Genomic DNA, 12327 nt, shown 5'->3' on the forward strand with positions numbered 1-12327 from the left:
CGGTCATTTGTCAAACTTTTCGGTGAGCCTAAAAGTTGTCGTTATGATCATCTTGTTACAGATGACGTTTGAGCAACCCCAAAGCCCACTGTCTGGTAGGAAGTGACCGAGACACTCTAATGGTCTGAGGAACCAAAACACATGCTAACACTTCGTGCTAACAGATGATTTCAGACGATATAGTCACAAAGTATAACAGACAAGAGAATCCACTCCCGCCATAATGCTTTGCCAAGTACAAGAGGAGCCCTTTTTAGTATTGCGCTCATCAAATCGCCTTCATGGAAATACTTGGTTCTTAGGATTGTTGCACATAACGATCCAGGATTATCCAAGGGTTAGTTGGCTAGAGAGTGCTCAAATCTACGATTCTAGTAAAAGAACACACAGAAAGACCAACCTGTGGTTGGATGGTCAGAGGGACTGTGGTATCCCTAGCCCATCAGGGCTCAAGTCCTGGTGCTCAAGATGATATGCCAGCTCAGTTTTTCGGAGGTGCTCATAAGGGTACGGTGTGCGTGTGTGCGTTCATGTGGTGAGTGTATGCGCGTGTATATAAGCGCTTGCGTCTGTACTGTGTTCAAAAAAAAGATCCCGTAAAATAGCACATCTCGTTAAAAGAAATTGCAGGTCACCGCATATTATCTACCACATACCCTATATCTGCAGTTTTCGAGCCAATTTTTGAGGTGAACCGTAAAATATTCAACGTCGGAGTAGGTAGTAGGAACGTCGCCCGGGCAAGCAGATGAGCTTGGCAGCGGCCGCCGGAGCGTCGCCGGAGTAGCGGGGCTCGGCAGTGACAGTCGGAGCATCACCGGAGCAGGCGAAAGAGCTCGGTAGCGGCCACCGAAGCGTCGCCGAAGCAGCGGAGCTCAACAGCGGTCGTTGAAAGCATCACCGGAGCAAGCGTAGGAGCCCGGCAGGACCGTCGTCGGAGCATCGCCGGTTAGCGACCGCCGGAGCCTCGCCAGAGGGTCGCCAGAGCAAGCGGAGGAGCGTCCTGTTTGGGAAACATAGTAGAAAATAAAAAAAATTATCCAACAAAAGCCTAGGAACAATATGAAGATGCATATCGGGTTTGGATCAACCATCATTACCGACTTCGGAGTGCAGCGGAGGTAGACGAGTCGGTGTAGATCATACTTGGAGTCTCTCAAACATCAATGGCGATCCCGCGAACCGCCCTCGAACGGAAGACCGAAAGCACAATCTCTCTATTTGGTTGAAAGCGTACGGTCTTCACGATCCGGCGGCACTTCACCGTCCAGAGCTAATCACCGCTAGAGAATTAGAGGAAGGAGATTAGAACCACACGAGGCTTCTAATTATGAGAATTAGAGATGGCTAGAGCTAGCTCTAGTCAACTAGGGCCAACTAAGATTAGAACTAGATCAAATAGAGGAGGCTCCAAAACTTGTGTGTACTATAGAGCAAAATCCCCGGTATATATAGGTTGGAGGGGAGGGAGAGGGCAGCCACCAAGGGGCCCTTGTGGCCCAAGTTACCTTCCATCTCTTGGTCTTTTTAGGCCCATTGATATTTAAATTAAATATAAAATGTTCTAAATATTTTCAGACCATTATATATAATTTAACATCTCTGGAAACATTTTGCACCTATATATATTTATCAGTAATACCCGATATTCACTGAAACCCTTCCGGTGACCCCGAAACGCTTCTAGAACCTCTCGGAACTATTCTGGATATTGATGAAACAATTTCATAAATATATTCTCACTACTCCAGTACCACTAACACTCAGCAGATCGTGATTATCTTAAGCTTGTGACCCCATAGGTTCGGTAATCATGGACATGAACGAAACCCCTTCGTTCAATGACGATAGCGGAACCGTGGACATCCATATCGATCCCTATGATTATATGAATGATATTCGAGTGAACCTTTGGTTATCATGTGATGTTCCCTTTGCTTCGCGATGATGTTCCCTTTGCTTCGCGATACTTTACAAAACTCGGTGTGCATCGGTATCCTCCCGAGTCATCACCATGCTCACTATACTGTTGCACCCGTTACCGGTTTTTGTTCTTCTTTCTCATTGGCGTGTTCCGGCATCCCCGTGACGTAGTCACCTGTGTCTGGCCAGACGATGATGAATGCCGTTACACCGAGAGGGCCCTAAGAATATCTCTCCATTGTCGGAGCAGAAAATCCCACTCTTGAGCTATCCGATCACTTGTCCAACTTTCTGGTGAGCCTAAAAGTTGTTGTTATGATCACCTTGTTACAGATGACGCTTGAGCAACCCCAAAGCCCACCGTCTAGTAGGAAGTGACCGAGACACTCTAATGGTCTGAGGAACCAAAACACATGCTAACGCTCTGTGCTATAATAGATGATTTCAGACGATATACTCACAAAGTATAACATACAAGATTGGGTCGATTCAATATGATCGTTCTTCCAATGTCATAACCCCAATCTGTTTTAGGACTATCATTACACTTAATGATATCATAAGATCCAAAAAAGTGATCACCAATAACACTTGAGCTAGTCTTAGAGGTGAGACTTGGAACCTATTGTTAACAGTTTATCATTCCACACGTGCATATGAGTTTTCCACTGAATCGCATATTCCAGGATCATAACAGTTATAACATGAAATATAAACTCTTAACTATGAATATGGAAATATAATAATACAAATATTATTGCCTCTAGGGCATATTTCCAACAGTCGCTGGAGCAAGCGGGGGGATTTTTTGTAGTACAGTTTTGCGGTATCTGTTCTGGCAGGCCCAATTTCATACCGAAAACAGTTTATGGTGACCTGTAAATTGATTTTACAGTACCGCGATATAGGGTATCTGTTAGAGTTACTCTTAAAAGGAAAGTGGTATCCCTAGCCTACCAGAATTCAAGTACTAGATTTGACACCATTTATTTTAGGCCTTCCGGCGATATGCATTTTCTTTTGAGCAAACACAGTGGGGAAAACTCCCACTGTAACTCTTTATCATTAATATGGATGGAACATATACATGGTTTTATACCAGGGGTTACATTAAGGATCTAGTTCACAAGTAATCTAGCCATGATTGCATTCCTTCTTCCAGACTTGGTTTTTCCTTCTTGATAATGATGCCAAACTGCTCCTTAAAACAGGCAATGCAATATGCTAGATTTTTGGTCTTGTTGTAAAATATGATGCCATTTCCGTGCATCCATAAGCTCCGGCATCCAGAAATTAAGCATTCCTTGTAAAAACCTGAGTTGTCCCTTTTCCTTCCATCCATCAGCATCTCTGTCAGATCATAATCAGTGTTTCACTGGGAACCTAGTGTTGGGGAACGCAGTAATTTCAAATTTTTCCTACGGACACGCAAGATCATGGTGATGCATAGCAACGAGAGGGGAGAGTGTGATCTACGTACCCTTGTAGATCGACAACGGAAGTGTTTGGTTGATGTAGTCGTACGTCTCCACGGCCCGACCGATCAAGCACTGAAACTACGGCACCTCCGAGTTCTAGCACACGTTCAGCTCGATGATGATCCCCGGACTCCGATCCAGCAAAGTGTCGGGGAAGAGTTCCGTCAGCACGACGGCATGGTGACGATCTTGATGTACTACTGTCGCAGGGCTTCGCCTAAGCACCGCTACAATATTATCGAGGACTATGGTGGAAGGGGGCACCGCACACGGCTAAGAATATGATCACGTGGATCAACTTGTGTCTCTAGGGGTGCCCCTGCCTCCGTATATAAAGGTTCAAGAGGGGGAGGCCGGCCGGCCATCATAGGGCGCGCCAGGAGGAGTCCTACTCCCTCCGAGAGTAGGACTTCTCCCCCAATCCTAGTTGGAATAGGATTCGCGAGGTGGGAACGGAGAGAGAGAGAAGGAGGGGGGCACCAGCCCCCTCTCTCCTTGTCCTATTCGGACTAGGGGGGAGGGGCGCGCGGCCCAGCCCTGGCCGCCTCTCCTCTTCTTCCACTAAGGCCCATTAAGGCCCATGTACCTCCCGGGGGGTTCCGGTAACCTCCCGGTTTTCCGGTAAAATCCCGATTTCACCCGGAACACTTCCAATATCCAAATATAGGCTTCCAATATATCAATCTTTATGTCTCGACCATTTCGAGACTCCCCGTCATGTCCGTGATCACATCCGGGACTCCGAACAAACTTCGTTACATCAAAATGCATAAACTCATAATATAACTGTCATCGTAACCTTAAGCGTGCGGACCCTACGGGTTCGAGAACAATGTAGACATGACCGAGACACGTCTCCGGTCAATAACCAATAGCGGAACCTGGATGCTCATATTGGTTCCTACATATTCTACGAAGATCTTTTATCGGTCAGATCGCATAACAACATACGTTGTTCCCTTTGTCATCGGTATGTTACTTGCCCGAGATTCGATCGTCGGTATCCAATACCTAGTTCAATCTCGTTACCGGCAAGTCTCTTTACTCGTTCCGTAATACATCATCCCACAACTAACTCATTAGTTGCAATGCTTGCAAGGCTTAAGTGATGTGCATTACCGAGAGGGCCCATAGATACCTCTCCGACGATCGGAGTGACAAATCCTAATCTCGAAATACGTCAACCCAACAATGTACCTTTGGAGGCACCTGTAGAGCACCTTTATAATCACCCAGTTACGTTGTGACGTTTGGTAGCACACAAAGTGTTCCTCCGGCATACGGGAGTTACATAATCTCATAGTCATAGGAACATGTATAAGTCATGAAGAAAGCAATAGAAACATACTAAACGATCGTGTGCTAAGCTAATGGAATGGGTCATGTCAATCAGATCATTCTACTAATGATGTGATCCCGTTAATCAAATGACAACTCTTTGTCCATGGTTAGGAAACATAACCATCTTTGATTAACGAGCTAGTCAAGTAGAGGCATACTAGTGACACTCTGTTTGTCTATGTATTCACACATGTATTATGTTTCCGGTTAATACAATTCTAGCATGAATAATAAACTTTTATCATGATATAAGGAAATAAATAATAACTTTTATTATTGCCTCTAGGGCATATTTCCTTCAGTCTCCCACTTGCACTAGAGTCAATAATCTAGATTACACAGTAATGATTCTAACACCCATGGAGCTATGGTGCTGATCATGTTTTGCTCGTGGAAGAGGCTTAGTTAACGGGTCTGCTACATTCAGCTCCGTATGTATCTTGCAAATCTCTATGTCTCCCACCTGGACTAGATCCCGGATGGAATTGAAGCGTCTTTTGATGTGTTTGGTTCTTTTGTGAAATCTGGATTCCTTCGTTAAGGCAATTGCACCAGTATTGTCACAAAAGATTTTCATTGGACCCGATGCACTAGGTATGACACCTAGATCGGATATGAACTCCTTCATCCAGACTCCTTCGTTTGCTGCTTCCGAAGCAGCTATGTACTCCGCTTCACATGTAGATCCCGCCACGACGCTTTGTTTAGAACTGCACCAACTGACAGCTCCACCGTCTAATGTAAACATGTATCCGGTTTGCGATTTAGAATCATCCGGATCAGTGTCAAAGCTTGCATCAACGTAACCGTTTACGATGAGCTCTTTGTCACCTCCATATACGAGAAACATATCCTTAGTCCTTTTCAGGTACTTCAGGATGTTCTTGACCGCTGTCCAGTGATCCACTCCTGGATTACTTTGGTACCTCCCTGCTAGACTTATAACAAGGCACACATCAGGTCTGGTACACAGCATTGCATACATGATAGAGCCTATGGCTGAAGCATAGGGAACATCTTTCATTTTCTCTCTATCTTCTGCAGTGGTCGGGCATTGAGTCTGACTCAACTTCACACCTTGTAACACAGGCAAGAACCCTTTCTTTGCTTGATCCATTTTGAACTTCTTCAAAATCTTGTCAAGGTATGTGATTTGTGAAAGTCCAATTAAGCGTCTTGATCTATCTCTATAGATCTTTATGCCTAATATGTAAGCAGCTTCACCGAGGTCTTTCATTGAAAAACTCTTATTCAAGTATCCCTTTATGCTATCCAGAAATTCTATATCATTTCCAATTAGTAATATGTCATCCACATATAATATCAGAAATGCTACAGAGCTCCCACTCACTTTCTTGTAAATACAGGCTTCTCCGAAAGTCTGTATAAAACCAAATGCTTTGATCACACTATCAAAGCATTTATTCCAACTCCGAGAGGCTTGCACCAGTCCATAAATGGATCGCTGGAGCTTGCACACTTTTTTAGCTCCCTTTGGATCGACAAAACCTTCCGGTTGCATCATATACAACTCTTCTTCCAGAAATCCATTCAGGAATGCAGTTTTGACATCCATTTGCCAAATTTCATAATCATAAAATGCGGCAATTGCTAACATGATTTGGACAGACTTAAGCATCGCTACAGTTGAGAAGGTCTCATCGTAGTCAACCCCTTGAACTTGTCAAAAACCTTTTGCGACAAGTCAAGCTTTGTAGACAGTAATATTACCGTCAGCATCAGTCTTCTTCTTGAAGATCCATTTATTCTCAATTGCTTGCCGATCAACGGGCAAGTCAACCTAAGTCCATACTTTGTTCTCATACATGGATCCCATCTCAGATTTCATGGCTTCAAGCCATTTTACGGAATCTGGGCTCACCATCGCTTCTTCATAGTTCGTAGGTTCATCATGATCTAGTAGCATGATTTCCAGAACAGGATTACCGTACCACTCTGGCGTGGATCTTACTCTGGTTGATCTACGAGGTTCAGTAGTATCTTGTTCTGAAGCTTCATGATCATTATCATTAGCTTCCTCACTAATTGGTGTAGGTGTCGCAGAAACAGGTTCCTGTGATGTACTACTTTCCAATAAGGGAGCAGGTACAGTTACCTCGTCAAGTTCTACTTTCCTCCCACTCACTTCTTTTGAGAGAAACTCCTTCTCTAGAAAGGATCCATTCTTAGCAACGAATGTCTTGCCTTCGGATCTGTGATAGAAGGTGTACCCAACAGTCTCCTTTGGGTATCCTATGAAGACACATTTCTCCGATTTGGGTTCGAGCTTATCAGGTTGAAGCTTTTCACATAAGCATCGCAGCCCCAAACTTTAAGAAACGACAACTTTGGTTTCTTGCCAAACCATAGTTCATAAGGCGTCGTCTCAACGGATTTTGATGGTGCCCTATTTAACGTGAATGCGGCCGTCTCTAAAGCATAACCCCAAAACGATAGCGGTAAATCAGTAAGAGACATCATAGATCACACCATATCTAGTAAAGTACGATTACGACGTCCGAACACACCATTACGCTGTGGTGTTCTGGGTGGCGTGAGTTGCGAAACTATTCCGCTTTGTTTCAAATGTACACCAAACTCGTAACTCAAATATTCTCCTCCACGATCAGATCGTAGAAACTTAATTTTCTTGTTACGATGATTTTCAACTTCACTCTGAAATTCTTTGAACTTTTCAAATGTTTCAGACTTATGTTTCATTAAGTAGATATACCCATATCTGCTTAAGTCATCTGTGAAGGTGAGAAAATAACGATATCCGCCACGAGCCTCAATATTCATCGGACCACATACATCTGTTGCTCTCTCCATAGTACCGGAGAACGGTGTTTTAGTCATCTTGCCCATGAGGCACGGTTCGCAAGTACCAAGTGATTCATAATCAAGTGGTTCCAAAAGTCCATCAGTATGGAGTTTCTTCATGCGCTTTATACCGATATGACCTAAACGGCAGTGCCACAAATAAGTTGCACTATCATTATCAACTCTGCATCTTTTGGCTTCAACATTATGAATATGTGTGTTACTACCATCGAGATTCATCAAAAATAGACCACTCTTCAAAGGTGCATGACCATAAAAGATATTACTCATATAAATAGAACAACCATTATTCTCTGATTTAAATGAATAACCGTCTCGCATTAAACAAGATCCAGATATAATGTTCATGCTCAACGCTGGCACCAAATAACAATTATTTAGGTCTAATACTAATCCCGAAGGTAGATGTAGAGGTAGTGTGCCGACCGCGATCACATCGACTTTGGAACCATTTCCTACGCGCATCGTCACCTCGTCCTTTGCGAGTGTTCGCTTAATCTGTAGTCCCTGTTTTGAGTTGCAAATATTAGCAACAGAACCAGTATCAAATACCCAGGTGCTACTGCGAGCTCTAGTAAGGTACACATCAATAACATGTATATCACATATACCTTTGTTCACCTTGCCATCCTTCTTATCCGCCAAATACTTGGGGCAGTTCCGCTTCCAGTGACCAGTCTGCTTGCAGTAGAAGCACTCAGTTTCAGGCTTAGGTCCAGACTTGGGTTTCTTCTCTTGAGCGGCAACTTGCTTGCTGTTCTTCTTGAAGTTCCCCTTCTTCTTCCCTTTGCCCTTTTTCTTGAAACTAGTGGTCTTATTGACCATCAACACTTGATGCTCCTTTTTGATTTCTACCTCCGCAGCTTTCAGCATTGCGAAGAGCTCGGGAATAGTCTTATTCATCCCTTGCATATTATAGTTCATCACGGAGCTCTTGTAGCTTGGTGGCAGTGATTGGAGAATTCTGTCAATGACACAATTATCTGGAAGATTAACTCCCATCTGAATCAAATGATTATTATACCCAGACATTTTGAGTATATGCTCACTGACAGAACTGTTCTCCTCCATCTTGCAGCTATAGAACTTATTGGAGACTTCATATCTCTCAATCCGGGCATTTGCTTGAAATATTAACTTCAACTCCTGGAACATCTCATATGCTCCATGACGTTCAAAACGTCGTTGAAGTCCCGATTCTAAGCCGTAAAGCATGGCACACTGAACTATCAAGTAGTCATCAACTTTGCTCTGCCAGACGTTCATAACATCTGTGTTGCTCCAGCAGCAGGCCTGGCACCCAGCGGTGCTTCCAGGACGTAATTCTTCTGTGCAGCAATGAGGATAATCCTCAAGTTACGGACCCAGTCCGTGTAATTGCTACCATCATCTTTCAACTTTGCTTTCTCAAGGAACGCATTAAAATTCAATGGAACAACAGCACGGGCCATCTATCTACAATCAAACATACATAACCAAGATACTATCAGGTACTAAGTTCACGATATTTTCCAAACATTACGATCATGTTCAAATCGCAAAGCATTGAGACAGACATTAAGTTGAAGCCAAGGGATTCAACAAGCATGACTTTATCCATGTGTTGATCCTTTGAGATTGCAACTCTACCTAGACCCAATACCTTACTTTTACTAGTGTCAGCAAATGTGATGTGGCTCTTGTCGGATGGACGTAAGGTTGAGTCCATAAGAAGGCTTCTTTTGCCAGTCATGTGATTTGTACACCCACTGTCAATAATCCATTCTGAAGACTTTGAAGACGCTGGTGTCGTACCCTACAGTGCAGTTAGGGGGATAGGCTTCACGAAGAGAATTGTGAAGCAAAAACATTTGACGAACCAGTGGGTTATGAAAACTTAGATCTAGATTAGGACTAATAGGGAGAGTAGCATGCGATTCAGGAACGAAGTACATAATGATGCCATTCGGGCATTTTATCTTGCGCCCTACAAGATTTTTAAGGTCCCCAGCAATAGCGTCAGAAGATTTTGTTTTTCTGCTGGAGACCTTTCCCTGCAAAAGAGAGTTAAGCTTTGTTAACCACCCACATCTTCAAGGGTGGCTTAGAAGCAATAAGTCTAAGTGCAGCATCTGAGAATTTTGGCTTTGAAGCCTTAGCAAGCAGTCTTGCAGGTGGACAATAATACTCATAGGAATAAGCAGAATAATTTTTGGTCATATGAACATGACGGTTCGATGAACCGCTCTCATATTCATATGCCTGAGTATGGTTTCCCTGCAAAACATTTGCGTTAGTGTGACTCAGGTGAGTCCTCTGTTTGTATGAAGCCTGTGGACAGTATGAAGCTTTTGGTCTGAGGTTTGTCTTCTTCAAGTGAGGTGTCATGAAGACATTCACAGGAAGATTTTCCAGACACTTTTTCGGAACCCAGATCTTCTTCATAGGCAGTCCATTCCTGCAGTTAGTACCAATGTACCTGGCAAACACTTCACCATTCTGATTCTTAAATAGTTTATAGTTTGCATCAAAGGATTCATCAATGATAATGGGGTTAGCACAAGTGAAGCCAGATAAATTGGATGAATCTGCTGAAAGTTCCTTTGCAGCAACCCATGTGGTTTTGGGGTACTGCTCAGGTTTCCAGTAAGAGCCATCTGCATTTATTTTCCTTGCGAACCCAACACCCTCTTTCCTAGGGTTTCGATTCAGAATCTGCTTCTTGAGGACATCACATAATGTGATGTCCTTTAAGACTTTTATACATCCCTGTTTCAAGCAATGTCTTCAACCTAGCATTCTCATCAGCAATAGCAGTGGTATCCTCAGCAGAGGGGTTAGTTACCACATCAACAGTTGAAGATATTGCAACAGCAGTAGCAGTGGAACATTCAGCAACAGAAGTAGCATTATCACGCTCAATGCATTTAAGACATGGTGGTTCGAATCCTTCCTGAGCGGAACTGATCTGTTCGGCGCGAAGTGACTCGTTTTCCTTTTGAAGATCTTCATGAGCCGCTCTCAATTTCTCAAGTTCTTGCTTCCTTTGAAGATAATCGTAGGAAAGCTTTTCATGAGTTGTTGAGAGAGTATCAAGACGATCTTCAAGTTCCTGATACTTAACGTGAAGATTTTTTATGTCTTCAATTAAGGATTCACATCGAGTCATTTCAGCACCCAACATATCATCGCTTCTGTCTAACAGTTTTTGAATATGTTCCATAGCTTTCTGTTGTTCAGTTGCAATTTTAGCAAGTGTTTTGTAGCTGGGTTTTGAATCATAGTCAGAGTCATCGTCACTAGATGTTTGATAGCGGGTAGTGCGTGTGTTTACCTTGGTACCGCGTGCCATGAAGCAGTAGGTAGGAGTGGAGTCATTCTTGTCATTTGCATTGGTGTCGGTGATGAAGTCATTGTCTTCAGTGTTGAAGATGGACTTGGCGACGTATGATGTAGCCAGACTCGCAATGCTAGAATCAGACTCCTCCTCAGACTCCACCTCTGCCTCCTCAGAAGCGGACTCCTCCTCTGAATCCATTTCCTTGCCAACAAACGCACGTGCCTTGCCAGATGAGCTCTTCTTGTGTGATGAAGACTTTGAGGAAGACTTGGAAGAAGACTTTGAGTATTTCTTCTTCTTCTTGTCGTCAGAATCATATTCCTTGCTCTTCTTCTTCCTTCTGTTCTCATTGTCCCACTGTGGACACTCAGAGATGAAGTGTCCAGTTTTCTTGCACTTGTGACATGTTTTCTTTTTGTAGTCATGAGCAGAAGCTTCATCATTCCTTGAGCTTGATCGTGAAGATTTTCTGAAGCCTTTCTTCTTGGTGAATTTTTGGAACTTCTTCACTAGCATTGCAAGTTCCCTTCCAATATCTTCAGGATCATCAGAACTGCTGTCAGATTCTTCTTCAGATGAGGAAACAGCTTTTGCCTTCAAGGCACGAGTTCGCCCATAGTTTGGACCGTAGATATCTCTTTTCTCAGAAAGCTGAAACTCATGTGTGTTGAGCCTCTCAAGTATGTCAGACGGATCGAGTGTCTTGAAATCAGGACGTTCTTGTATCATCAGGGCTAGGATGTCAAACGAACTGTCAAGTGATCTCAGCAGCGTCTTGACGATTTCATGTTTGGTGATCGCAGTGGCGCCGAGGGCTTGAAGCTCATTTGTGATGTCAGTGAGCCGGTCAAATGTGTGCTGGACATTCTCATTGTCATTTCGCTTGAAGTGGTTGAAGAGGTTGCGAAGAACACTGATTCTTTGATCTATCTGGGTTGAGATGCCTTCATTGACCTTGGAGAGCCAGTCCCAGACCAGCTTGGATGTCTTCAAGGCACTCACACGGCCATACTGTCCTTTTGTCAGATGACCACAGATGATATTTTTGGCAGTAGAGTCCAATTGAGTGAACTTCTTGACATCAGCAGCAGTGACACCTTCTCCAGCCTTGGGAACGCCGTTCTTGATGACATACCATAGGTCAACGTCAATGGCTTCAAGATGCATGCGCATCTTATTCTTCCAGTAGGGATATTCAGTTCCATCGAAGACGGGGCACGCAGCGGAGACTTTGATTATCCCTGCAGTCGACATAGCTAAAACTCCAGGTGGTTAAACCGAATCACACAGAACAAGGGAGCACCTTGCTCTGATACCAATTGAAAGTGCGTTATATCGACTAGAGGGGGGGGTGAATAGGCGATTTTTATGAAAGTCTTCAAAACGTGGGAGTTATGAAGACAAACAGAGAAGATTATGCCT

Source organism: Triticum aestivum, chromosome 7A (genome assembly GCF_018294505.1).
Source record: "Triticum aestivum cultivar Chinese Spring chromosome 7A, IWGSC CS RefSeq v2.1, whole genome shotgun sequence".
Lineage (NCBI taxonomy): Eukaryota > Viridiplantae > Streptophyta > Magnoliopsida > Poales > Poaceae > Triticum > Triticum aestivum.